The 14,388-nt window shown below is 40.3% G+C and overlaps 1 long non-coding RNA gene across 1 annotated transcript in view; it reads left to right on the forward strand.

Moving 5' to 3' along the window:
- The first annotated feature begins 203 nt into the window (after nucleotides 1-203).
- Nucleotides 204-14,388, forward strand: part of LOC133217604 (uncharacterized) — a 190,612-nt gene continuing 176,427 nt past the window's right edge. The window contains exon 1 of the long non-coding RNA XR_009726904.1: nucleotides 204-718. This is a non-coding gene — a long non-coding RNA (uncharacterized LOC133217604). The remainder of the gene's footprint in view (nucleotides 719-14,388) is intronic.

Consider the following 14,388-nt stretch of genomic DNA (forward strand, 5'->3'; position numbering starts at 1 on the left):
ATGTCATACTTACAGCTGGTACTTGCTGTGTTAGTGTTCATCAGCTGGGGACCTTGGGCTAAGGTTCTTGTTTCATTGTACTTTATGGTAATGACTTGTAATACAATTGGCTCATTGATCATGAAACTGATCTGGCTTGTGTCCCCAGTGTGGTCACCATCTCTATACTTTGGGAGGCATATATAATAGGAGTGTATAGCAATTACACGTCTTTTTTCCCCTCCTCGGGTGGTCAGCCTATGGGGGAGACATTCCCACACACCCTAGTGACAAGTACAGCAGCTACTCAAAATCTGACTGCAACAGATAACACAGCTACTCCAACCCCAAGCAGAGCATCTACACTAACCCCAGCAACAAGTACAGCAGCTACTGAAAGTCCGACTGCAGCAGACAGCACAGCTACTCCAGCTCCAACACAGCAGCTACACCAGCCCCAGTGACAAGTACAGCAGCATCACTTGAGAGTTCTGAAGGTTGTGAATGGCCTTTAGGTACCCTTGAGACCTGCCTGCTGATTGTGATGGGAATCAGCATGCTGGAAGGCATACAGAGTGTGTTTTACCCACCACCATTTTGTCTGATCTCAAAAGTTAAGCAGAGTCGTGTTTGGGTCTTGTCTAGGATTAGACAACGATATAGGAGGACCAAGAGATTTTCCACGAGGCTGGACAGTCATGAGTGGCAGGGTGTGTGGGACAGTATGAGCAAGTATTTAGTCCACTGGGCCCCTCCACCTCTTTGGAGCATCGGAGATGGAAGGCAGGTGTATGGAGTCCCTAGCTACAAGCTGCAGAAACTGCTGAAGGAGAGGGTGAATTATTTTGAGCCTGGTGGGCCCATGGCACCTCAGGCCATCAGGGCAGAGATGCAACACAGAGATGGATTCATGATTGAGGGGTGGATTTAGCAATGGACACTATTGCCCAAGTTATTCACAAGTGTGAAACATGTGACGCAGTTAATCAAGCCAAGCGGTGAAAGCCTCTCTGTTATGGAAGACGATGGCTGAAGCAGAAATATAGGGAGGCCTGGCAGATCGACTACATCACACTCTCTCTCCTGCTGCAAAAGACTGTTACAAGAGATGGAGCCTGACATCATGGACTGGATGAACACTGCAGCTTTTTGGGGTTTGGCCCATGCACTAAGGAATGATCTCTCTCTCTCTGAGTGATGGTATATTGAAAATGTGTTATCTGAGCATGACATGAATGGTATGGAATAAGGGGGGATACTGTCCTGGGTTCAACACTAGCAGTCACTTTTCTCCTTCTTAGTAGCTGATGCAGTGCTCTGGTTTTGACTTTCAGCCTGGGAACTGTGCTGATAGCACCCATGTTTTTAGTTGCTGCTCAGTAATGTTTACTCTGACCAAGGACTTTCTGAGTCTCATGCTCTGCCAGGATGAGAGGAAGCCAGAAGGAGACAGAGACAGGACACCTGACCCAAACTAGCCAAAGAGGTATTCTGTACCACAGCACGTCATGCCCGGTATATAAACTGGGGACAGTTACCCGGAAGGATTAGATCACTGCTCGGTCAGGCTGGGTATCTGTTGGGGGTGGTGAACGATTTTATTCTCTTCCCTTGTTAACAACTTCCCTTGTCATTGTTATTATTGGTGGTAGCAGTAGTGGTTTGTGTTATACCTTAGTTACTGGACTGTTCTTATCTCAAACAGTGGGAGTTACATTCTTTCGATTCTCCTCCCCATCCCTTCAGGAGCAGGGGGGGAGAAGGAGGGCAGTGAGAGAGAGACTTCATGGCTAACCATGACAGTGAGCTATAGCTGCACCCTTGCTGCACGAAGTGTTGTGTCAGAGGAAGCTGCAGTCTTGTAATGCAAGAACTTCCAGAGAAATATATATAAAAATGAGTATACTGGATGGGAGCCCGAGAAGCTATGGTGTTTAGCAAGAATGAAAATAAGTGATAAACAGTCTCAAATCCTTAGGATCACTGGTGCTGAAAAAGTGAGTAACAGAAATTCAAATTGCAAACCAAAATGTGTTTAATTTTTAAATTTAATGGACGATTTTGTTACATTCAAGCACATTGTGCAACTTCAGGACTTAATCTGTGCATTCTGAACAGGTTTGAATATAACCGATGCTAAAAATTGTTTAGTATTTCAGTTTCAAGAAGCCTATTTCAGTGCTCAGAAATTCTCTCTGTTCTCTTAGAAGGTAGCCTAAGTTTCTCTTTCACAATCTCTGTTACAGTTCCGGTATCCTCCTATACTGCATGAGCTCCAGCTATTCCTTTTGGTGAAACACGTTTGTCATGTTACTAGTCAACCCCTTTCTCCACCTCTCCTCTCTTCCTGCACTGTATCAGGATTGCTTATGCTTCTGTATCTCTGAGTTGAAAGAGTGAAACTACAGCACTGACAATGTTTCCTTTTTGGTTCTGGAGTGAAAAACTAGACGTGATTACAGAAACCATAAACACATGATTTGTCTTTGGCTGTGTCTAATGACAGAATTACTGTGGAGAATTGATCTTCCAAACGTGAATAATTCTGTTATGAACATATATGCACTGTGTATAATACTTAACTGAGAGCTTGACAAAATGTGGCTCATTCTGTATTTTTGGCTCTCTCACTTTATAGATACTAAACCAGAGATCCAAACTGGATAAAAATGATCCCAAAACAGAGGGAAATATTAATTAGCTTGACCTTGTAAAAAAATGTTTACAGTGGTAGAGGATCAAGAGCCCCGTGAATTGATTTGAAGACAGTTCCTCTTTTAGTGGTTGGTATTTGCAAGGAGGAACCTCTTCTACTTTTGTTGTTATTTGTCCTTTCCTGATGGTTGTGGTGGAATGTTAGTATTTTTCAATATAAGTACTATTTGGAAACATGCAAAGCTACAGCACCTGACTGTAATGTTCTGCAGCTGAGAATCCTCAAGTTCTGTATTCTTGTGTCTTTATTTCTGATAACATACAGCTTCTGTATCTTCCTCTCATGTTCTACATAATTTCCTTTATTTTGTGGAAACATCGAGTGGGTCCAAGATAGGATAAATGGAACAAAAAACATGTTTTAAGCTGCAGCAGATACAAGGGAAAAAATCACTATTATAAATTTTCTGTATTACATTCTCATTAAGTCCACTGCTGTGAACCATCATGAGTAGTAATGAAGCAAATCATACATCTCAGGTTGCATGGACATTAAAGTCACTCTAGACTTTCTCCATTGTTTTCTTTTATGCACAGTTATGTTTTGACAACTCATACATGATTTTGCTGAGGTGAGTAGCTCCAGAGAGGACACCTTCAGCACCAGAGCATGGGGAAATTGTAGTGTCCTAGAATCTCGATCCTGAATGGCAAGTCTGGACTTGCCTAGGAGACAAGAAGCTCACTTTTAATGACTGGTTCCATAAAAGATAATAAAAAGTATTTTTTCAAATATATTAGCAATAAAAGGAGGGCCAAAGAGAAGCTCCATACTTAGCTGAATACTGGGGGAAACCTAGTGATTGAGGATGAGGAAAAGGCTGATGGACTTAATGCTGCCTTTGCCTCAGTCTTTAATAGTCACACCAGTCATCCTCAGGGTACTCAGTTTCCTGACCTGGATGGCAGAGATGAGGAGCTGATTGAAGTCCCCATAATATAGAAAGAAATGTTTAGCGATCTCCTGCTTCACTTAGACATATACAGGTCTATGGGGCTAGATGGGTTACACTCAAGAGTGCTAAAGGAGATGGCAGAGGAGCTTCCTAATCCACTCTCTGTCATCTGTTAACAGTCCTGGTCTAGTGAGCAGGTCCCAGGGGACTGGAGGTTCACCAGTGTGGTGTCTCTCTACAAAAAAGAGCAGGAAGAAAGACCCTGGAAACTACAGCCTGTCAGACTGACCTCAGTGCTGGGGAAGGTCATAGAGCAGATCATCTTAAATGGGAACACAAAAGATGTGCAGGAAAACGGAGAGATCAGGCCCAGTCAGCATGGGTTCATTAAGGGCAGGTCCTGCTTGACCAACCTGATCTCGTTCTATAACAAGGTGACCTGCCTGGTCGATGAAGGAAAGGCTGTGGACATTATATATAACATATGTATGTGTATATGTATAACATATATATAAATATATATATAACATATGTTATATACAGTTATATATAGTCTATATAACTACGTAACTATATAACTTATAGTCTATAACATTCTTTCTCTCCACACATATTACTCATATAATGGTCCTTTGGTGTTGTATACCACTCGTATTCATTCCCATCTGGAGGATATAATATTTTCTTTCTTCCATATATGCCTCCTGTCGAATTATCATTCTTATTCTTTATGCACCTCAGAAGAAACTAAAGGTGCAGGAATAATAATGCCTACACACTCATAGTGCAGTTACATCTTCCTTGGGCTCAACAATTCTCTCAGCTGTCCCAGTATCCTCAGATGGTAAAGAGTGTTTGTGAAATTTTGGAAATACTATATGAAATGTCTAATTCCAAAGTTTTAAGTGAGCTGAAAAGATCAGTTTGGGGAAAAAAATATCTTAGAAACAAAGCAAGAGCTACATATTTACTTCTATGGTATAGAGATGACACTTGGGACACAATTCACTTGTTCATTTCTCCAAATGTTTCCTTCAAATAATGTGTCATCTGCTACACTAAAAGGCAAAAGTTTTACATGAGTATTTATGATACAAGAAAGGGAATCAGGATGACTGACTACCAATCTCTATTCACACCAAAAAAAAAAAAAAAGGACACAAAGATCAAACATAAATAAACCATTTCAGAAAAAAACAACAAAACTAGACCAACCAACAAACCAAAAAATCACCTTCAGGACCTTTCAGACACAGTAACTAATGATAAATGACAGAGCAAAGATACTATGCTTTAAATTAAGAAACACAGATTATTTTCTTCTACCTTTAACACCTTTAACTGAGGTAGCAAAATTAAAAATCTACTTACCACAGGCCCCTTACATTGGTTTAAAAAAAATAATAATCAGAATTTCTTTTAAAAGCTGTCACTGGCAGGAGAGTTTAATCCAAGACTTTTACCTTAAAAAGAATATCTAAATCTGCATCCTAAAGCTTCCAGAATCCACTACAAACTGTACTATATGTTCATATTTTTTAATTTCATAAACTGTACTTTCCACATTGTGCAGCTAAGGAAGTAGATTTTACTTCCCTACCTTGCAAGACTCTGCCTTTCTGTGTGCTTTTAATCTCATATTTCTACCCCACTCCCCATACCCCAAGTAGAAATATATGATCATGGATCACATTTGCTTTCATTCTGCAACTTCTCTACACACAGTCAGAGCTTTTTTCCTATTAAATGCCGAGAAAAAGGCTGCAAGAGCTTAATAAGAAAGGGTCGACTTGTTTCTCAAAATGGCCATTATGTTCTATGAGGATAAAGCTTCACATCGCAGAGGAGGTCAGAGGGTCAAAGGATTCAGTAATCCTGACACTTTCTGGCTCATTTCACATTAGTATTAGTAGGGTTTTTTTGCAACAAAACATTACTATGAAAGATTTATTTTGATCAAAAATCGCATAATTCTGACAAGCTCCAAAAAATGAGTAGTGAGAGAAAACCAAACAAAAATCCAGGCATGTGTACAGCCTACTGGCAGAGCAATGCATCACAGGAAGATTTCCCAACATGTTAATCGATGTAATAGCAAGCATCCTGATGCTCTTGAACTGTGCTGGCCACCACTGGGAGTAATTTACTAGTAGAGGGAAAAACAAATCCTACATACTCTAAAGCTGAAGAAGTTTAACTTTGGAACATTGCTGAAAAGGCTGGTCCTAGCTTCCTTTTATATCTGTCATGGTTTAAACTCAGCCACAGAGTTTCTCTCTCACTCCCCACCTTCTTCCCCCCAGCTCCTGAAGGGATGGGGAGGAGAATCGAAAGAATGTAACTCCCACAGGTTGAGATAAGAACAGTCCAGTAACTAAGGTATAACACAAACCACTACTGCTACCACCAATAATAACAATGACAAGGGAAGTTGTTAACAAGGGAACCACCCACCAACAGATACCCAGCCTGAGCAACCAGTGATCTAATCCTTCCGGGTAACTGTCCCCAGTTTATATACCTAGCATGACGTGCTGTGGTAGAGAATACCTCTTTGGCTAGTTTGGGTCAGGTGTCCTGTCTCTGTTTCCTTCTGGCTTCCTCTCATCCTGGCAGAGCATGAGACTCAGAAAGTCCTTGGTCAGAGTAAACATTACTGAGCAGCAACTAAAAACATGGGTGCTATCAGCACAGTTCCCAGGCTGAAAGTCAAAACCAGAGCACTGCATCAGCTACTAAGAAGGAGAAAAGTGACTGCTACTGCTGAACTGGACACTCACTCAGCAGACACCTCTGACATTGGCAATATATACTGAAGTTGGGCACAGAATTAACAGAAAAGCCATTACTGACTCTATCTGTCACTGTGGAAAAAACAATAGATTTTGTTACTAAGCTCAAAATACTTGTGAGGTCTTCCCTCAGTTTTGACAGTTTCTAGATGGCCAAATATCTACTTCATTTGCTTCCATCAGACATTCCCATAATATTTGGCTTGTTTCCAAGCTAAACTGAGCTTTACTTCAGTAGGCGTTAAATGAACAGAACGCACAATGACATCTGTGCATGTGCGCAGCCCCTTAGGTTGCTATTACCTCACTTCTTTCAATAAAATCTATACTATAAGATGTCTAAACCTTCTCATCTTCCTGAGGCACTGGCACCAACCCACCTAACCTTTTATATCCTGTTATTTTCCAGGCAATATTCAGACACTTTCTAACCCACAGTGCTGTCATTTATTCTATACGTGGCACTGCTAATGATAGAGAAGATGGGTAAGAACTTGAAGTGTCTAAAGATCATTTTATACCTTGACACTAATAAAGTAAATACTTATGCAGAATATATCTGTAGCTGCACTTCTCCTTGCTGCTTCTTTTGGTACAACTCAAACAGCTAGCTTATCTTAAACCACTGTTTTGTCTACACTAAACTTTAAGGGCATCTTAGAGTATGCTAGAAAATGCTTTCTAGCAGCTCATCTTTAAATCCTTCTCTGATTATATCACACTAAGACCACTGTAAGCAGGATATGAGGTTGTGTTGGGAGATAAGTATTCAGCTAGCACTTCAACAAAGCAGGTGTTTTAGAGAAGCCTCCTCTGGAATTGTGTTTGAAAAACTCCAGTTCATTTAAGTATGTTTTACAGAGCCAAAGCATAATGTTAGAATACTGACTTGACAGCTACTTAAAATGGAAGACTATCCCAGCAACGGACTCCTAAGCTGAAAATGTTTCTAAAAATTATGGCAGATGTACAAAGACAGTGATGAGTAAATTTGTAAGATCTGAGAAAGACAGATGGTCAGCAACTCTAATGGCTACGCTAATGTACATATCAGATATGTTCCAGGTATAGAGAGGGAGGCAAAGAAATTATCTACTGTCCCTGATCATGTTTACACCAAAGGTTGAACAGAAACAGAGATACTTCTTTGGACTGAAAAGGGTAAGGCTCTCTGATTTCTGTATCTAACAAGACATACAGAAACAACGCAGCTACTTTGACATATGAGTGTTACATGCTCAGTCAAAGACGCTATGAAGTATAAGAGCACTGTCAGCCCTTTGACACTGAATCTGAAAAGACAGGTGAGCATTTCTGGCTGGGACATCTGGAATTAGTTATCTATGATAGCCATTGCAAAGCTGAGGTACACACCTTTGGAGTGTGTAACAGAACATCTTTATTGCTTTTTTTTACCTAACTTCAGTAACCTCTAATAGGGTGAATGTCTGAATGAGATGAATTCGAAGCATTTAAGGCGCATTGTAAAACAACACAATTGTTTTCTTTCAACAGAAACACACCTGCTTTTAGTCAATAGTTGCAAAGTTGACAGGTATGAATTGCAAGGAAAGTGAAAATCACCAAATGACAAATTAAAGTTAAAATATTCTTAATTATTGTTGCTGATTGCACTTTTTTGCCAGCCAAAATGAAAAAATAGTAACCACTACACAGACACTAACTAATGGGTACAGATCAGCTACAAGCAATATAAATACACATAGTATCAGTACAATAACCTTCAAAAAGAGATAAAAACCACCAACCACCAGTTAATTGCAGTCAGCCACAAGTAAAGTCAATGAGAATAGTAGGGATGCACAGGGTTCAAGACAGATAATGAAATTATGCAATAAAGCCAGTGTGGGGTACCTTGCAGCACACTGCTGGCAAACGAGTAGTCACAGAAGGGAACCACCTGACCTCCCAGTCTAGGTTATTCTGCACAAGATGAGAGGAAGATGAAACCTGGGATGAAATGGGAAGACAAGCAGACGTAATAAACATGGCAGAAAATAAGAACTATGCAGAGGTGGGACTGGCACAGAATGAAAGCAACATAGCAGAGGGGAAAATGTTTCCTATGTGTGAAAATGCTGACCACTTCTTTTGCATATACCCACTAAACAATCGCAAAGCTTTAAAGCATGCATACAGACAAACACAGAAACTGACACTGAGCAGACCACTGAATTGTTCTGGGTTTTTGTACAAGCCACAGAAATGAAGGCAGATTAAATGCTTATCACATTACCCATTGAGAAGCTTAAAAGGCCATAAGAATCAACATTAAACCAGAAACATAATCTGTTTCAGTGGAGAGAAAACACTAGACAAAGAAACACTGAGAAAGCATGTGGGATTCACCAAACAGGCAAAATAGAGAAGCTCCCCCTTCAGGCGGCTGGAACAGGTACATAGTGACTCAAAATGAGTCAAATTTTAAGAAATACATTTGTAAAATTACTGAACATCATAAATGTTAAAGAACTGCTAAGACGGATGAAAGTTTTGCCAACAGAATCAACATATGCTTAATAGAAGTTGTCATTTAAAGGAAAACAAAATTAAGCGTATTTTAAAAAAGGATGTTTTCTGAGTGATTGTACGAAGAATGAAAAATCACTGAATGACTGCTTGAAAGGATGGAACGTACTTTTACAGTCCGATAAAGAAATGGTCATAGAATCCAGTTATGTGAAGGATAATGCTGTGAACAAAAAAGATTCCCTTCTTTGTATTGTCTCTCATATCTTACTGACTGCCATTTTTCTACTATTGGCAGTAGATCCAGCTGAGGAACTGAGTGTTGCTGGCAAAACCAGAAAGATATTTTGAAAGTCCCCTGGCATCTTCCACATGCCGTTATCACTAGCTGTGGCTATGACATGGCTACTCATGATGATCTGAGTTGGAAACACAGACCAGGGTTGATTGATTCACATCCTAACAGCCCCACACAAATAAACAGCTACTGTGAATCTAAGTATCTACATGAAGACAGTCTTTCTTGCAAGTTAAATGTTCAAACTGATCATTTTAAGTCATTTGTGGAAGGAAAATAATCTTGTATTCAAAAGACAAGAAGGTCGATACCATCTTGTTATTTCTGCAGTCATGAACAGATTGCAACGATGATATCATATCTGTCATTTTTTTGCTATCAAGTACACACCTACCTCTGAATGTTCTTGGACATGATGTTTGTGTAGCTGTAAGGAATGATCTGGGGTAGTCTTTTAATTTTATTATTGTTATTTATTTATTTTTACTTAATCTTACTTTTTCAACTTGTGCAACTTTCTCATATACTGTAAAGATAGCCCAGGGATGAAAACCTGACTTTCTCTAGGGTCATGTGCACTTAGTGATCAGTGAATGCAGGAACATCATCATCATGGCTTGACTTCGCGAACAAAGATTTGGGAAGGGCTTTTACCCACGCTTACTACAAGCACGCTGATGACTAAGAAGGCCAATGTGGGATAGGCAAATCTGGCTACAAAAAGCACAGCAGAAGGTCTCCTTGGGTGGAACAGGTGGGACACGATTCTTCCTGCGTTGTCTTTTCTCCTCGAGAAATGCAGGAACACACTGTAACTGAATAGTCAGACAACCTCATCTCATAGTCACAAATGTGAGACAAAACGGAGGGGTGGAACTTCAGGAAGAATATCCTGTGGAAGTAGTCTTTCAGCTACAAACTGGAACCATGAAGCAAATATCCCTGAAGAAAAAATAGCAATAACTATTTAAACTAAACGTTCACAAACCACAACAGACGCTGTCCCATCACTAGCCAGGGCAGTCTGAACAAGACTTGTAGCCATAAAATGTATCCTTCTTGTATGCCATTGTCAGCAATTATTGTGACAATGACAGTAGTATTCCCCAAATTGTTATATAAAACACATTTCTTATTTCTTCTGCTGCAAAGCCCTGAAATTCACAGGAAAAAATTCTGTTTGAAAGACATGATGTACCACTATGGAAGATATTCCTGCTCATGAACTGAGATCATAATCGACAACTCTACCTTGGCTTACCCAATGAAGATGGGACATTTTGCATTTTGCAGTATTTTGCCTGGAAAGGCTCTATATAGAATCGTAGAATCATAGAAGAGTTAAGGTTGGAAAGGACCTTAAGATCATCAAGTTCCAACCCCCTGCCGTGGGCAGGGACACCTCACACTAAACCATATCACCCATGGCCTCGTCCAACATGGTCTTGAACACCGCCAGGGATGGAGCATTCACAGCCTTCCTGGGCAACCTATTCCAGTGCCTCACTGCCCTAACAAGAAAGCATTTTCTCCTTATATCCAATCTAAACTTCCCCTGTTTAAGTTTGAACCTGTTACCCCTTGTCCTATCATTACAGTCCCTACTGAAGAGTACCTCCCCAGCATCCCTATAGCTTCCCTTCAGATACTAGAAGGCTGCTATGAAGTCTCCACGCAGCCTTCTCTTCTCCAGAATGAGCAGCCCCAACTTTCTCAGACTGTCTTCATATGGGAGGTGCTCCAGTCCCCTGATCATTCTCATGGCCCTCCTCTGGACTTGTTCCAACAGTTCCATGTCCTTCTTATGTTGAGGACACCAGAACTGCACACAATACTCCAAGTGAGGTCTCACGAGAGCAGAGTAAAGAGGCAGGATCACCTCCTTCGACCTGCTGGTCACGCTGCTTTTGATGCAGCCCAGGATACAGTTGGCTTTCTGGGCTGCAAGCTCACACTGCTGGCTCATGTTCATTTTTTCATCAACCAACAACCCCAAGTCCTTCTCTGCAGGGCTGCTCTGAATATCTTCTTTGACCAACCTGTAGCTGTGCCTGGGATTGCTCCAACCCAGGTGTAGGACCTTGCATTTGTCATGGTTAAACTTCATGAGGTTGGCATCAGTCCACCTCACAAGTGTGTCAAGGTCTGTCTGGATGGCATAAATATGCTTGTTGTGAAATGAGTGATTTAGGGTTGCTCAAAGAATGACTGTGAAAGTAATTAATAAGAGTAGTTTTTCATGAATTTATAAAAGTGTGACAACAGAATTTGATGACAAAATTCACTCTATTACTTATTACACAGAGGAAATATGGTAGGGAAAATCAAGGTAAAATCAAACTAAAAATTATTGATACAGAGACCAAAGGCAAAAAGGGTAAGGAACACTCACACATTGAGTCACAAGGTTCAGACTTGCTATAGAAATTTATAAACACGTATACACACATGCATACATGTATATAAAGGCATATAAAGGTATACCTGTTAAAAACTTCCCTTGAGTTCAGTGAAATATTAGCATCAAATGTCTCAGCCTTTCTCAACAGTCAAAGGTTAAGCCTCAAGGAGTGGGGGAACTTTAGCCCAAGCCCCAGGACTGTCAACTTTTGGCAACGGTCCTCCAGTTATCTCAGACTTGAGCATTTACAAGCTCTGAGAGGCATTTCACTCAGAGAGATATGCTGGTCACAGCCCACTGTGAGAGTTCAAAGGGTCTCATTTAGGACCACTATTGGCTTGCAAGGTGTTTTGCTTTAGTCATTAGTAAATTTCCATTCTGGCTGCAGAAAAAGCTTGGATGACAATTGTACCATTTCATTTGGCTATGATCAAGGGAATAAATGTGCTGAGGAGGTGCTCTTCATTAGGGACTGTAGTGATCGGACAAGGGGTAATGGGTTCAAACTTAAACAGGGGAAGTTTAAATTGGATATAAGGAGAAAATTCTTTCCTGTTAGGGTGGTGAGGCACTGGAATAGGTTGCCCAGGGAGGTTGCGAATGCTTCATCCCTGGCGGTGTTCAAGACCATGTTGGACGAGGCCTTGTGTGATATGGTTTAGAGCGAGGAGTCCCTGCCCATGGCACGGGGGTTAGAACTTGATGATCTTAAGGTCCTTTCCAACCCTAACTATTCTATGATTTTATGATTCTAATTACCCTTAATCTCACTACTCACCTTTGCCAGCCAACAAGAGTCTCTCTTTCCTTATCCATGTAAGGATTCGTGTAATGGTCAAAGGACATTTCACCATCCAACACATTATACAAATGAGAAGGCCTGATAGATATTTTTTAGATCATAGAGTAGCCCAAAGGATGAGGAGAAGGGTGGGGAGATGTACCACTACAGTATTCAGGGTAAGCCACTTGTTCTGGGAAAGAAAAAAATAAAGATTTTTATAGCTGAACAAAAGTAAAGAAAACAAATTAAAAAGTATTCTCAAGTCAGCTTGTCCTTGAAGTTCTTCATTGATGGAATGTGTCGAGATAGCTTTAAGCCTGAATACCAAGGAACGGGATAATACTCCATAGAAGTGCTGATTGCAGATGTCAGCTGTCATGGGAGAATTTAAATACAGTACCTCTTACTCATGGAAATCTCTTAAATTTCTGCCTGGATGGAAACCTTCATCAATGCCCGATTTTTTGGACAAACTCAGTTATGAAACAACTATTTTCCAGACCTAAAGAATGCATATTTAAACCTCAGGCTAAACTATCATCATGTTGGATATTCAAAAAATGTCAAATATTTTTGCTATTAGTAAGTAATTTAAAGTCAGATTACATGTGCGTTTTCTATTCCTGCTGAAGTTTGCTAAGGTAATATTTAGCCGCAGGCCTGTATCCAGGGCTTCTTTCATCCAGAAATTGGAAAGATTGTCTCCTAATATTTGCAATCCTTTGAACACGCTGAATTAGAGTCTGGGAAAGGTCCACTAGTATACTTTCATTTGAAACTAAGGAAAGAGGGCTAAATCTCGGAACTGTAATGGACCAGTGGAATAGGTTACTTGTAGGATAAAGTCAATCAGGCATGACAAAGCAGGAACGCAGAATGACAGGTGATTAAAAAATTATCAGTCTTCTGTCTTCTCAGGCTTCAGTGTAGTTCTGGGTCAGTTCTGGATGAGGAGTTAGGTGAGCAGTTACATGTGAAGCAGCTCACTTCTTTAAAAACAAAAAAAGACAACCTCCCCCCCAAATCAAACCTAAACCCAACTCGCAAGCTTTTACCCTTGTGATTATTCTATGGCTTATTACAGATCTTGGAGATGGCATGCACAGGCTGGAGTCTGTTTTCTTGACCAGTTGTGAATTTTATCATGCCTACAGGCCACAGCTGCTGCAAAGTGTGTGTTAAAACCTTAACATAGGACTTCTGCAGGAAGGAGAAAAAGACAGAATTGAATACATCACTCTTCAGCCCCTCTGTCTTATGATTTGACATCTATAGTAGACTTGAAATATCAAAGAAGGATAATTTGCCAGTGACACATAAGAATATTTCAGCACAAAACACAGTCTGGCCCAGCATTTACTTTGTGGTGTGCCACATCTTGCATGTTGCTGTCTGGTCAAGTGGATTGTGTAAACTGCTGTAACAATGGGCACGCAGTCAGCAATAAGCACCAAGTCTGATGCCAACAACAAGCAGCTTTCATTGGCTGTGCTCAAAAATTTCTTTTCAGCATAACTAGAGAAACACCTGTGTTAAACAAGATCTACCGCATCCAGGGTGCAAATCTATTCAAAATTCACTGAAAAATTCATTTAAGCTTAAAAGACTGGAAAGGGGCATTGTTCACTTTATTGAATGAAAGAAATATTTTCAAGGTCAGAAGAGTTCTCTTTCATATGAATCTGAATGGAAGAACTTGCTATCAAAGGCCATTAATCTATAACTGAAAAGTCATTTGTTTTTGCTAGAAATCAAACAGTTGCTCAATTATTTTTCTTTTTTTTCTTGAGCTACTTTGCCTATTTTGTGCTTTTTGGATACCTTACTGTGACCAGACATTACCAAGGTGATTTAAAAAAAAGCTTGCTCTGGTTTCCTGCACTCTCCAAACTTCTAGTTGGGCTCCTGGCACAATAGAAGAGTTGAATCAAGGTTCAGCGTCTTGCAGAACCTCCAACATAATCCCATATAGTGGAAGGGCTCAAAACCTTTGTGTCTTTCCTCCCCATTTATAATAGGCACACAAGTGCTTT

This window comes from Neopsephotus bourkii, unplaced genomic scaffold, assembly GCF_033783945.1.
Source record: "Neopsephotus bourkii isolate Nb327-2 ecotype Australia unplaced genomic scaffold, CSIRO-AGI_Nbou_v1 NB_1140, whole genome shotgun sequence".
In the NCBI taxonomy this organism is placed as follows: Eukaryota; Metazoa; Chordata; class Aves; order Psittaciformes; family Psittacidae; genus Neopsephotus; species Neopsephotus bourkii.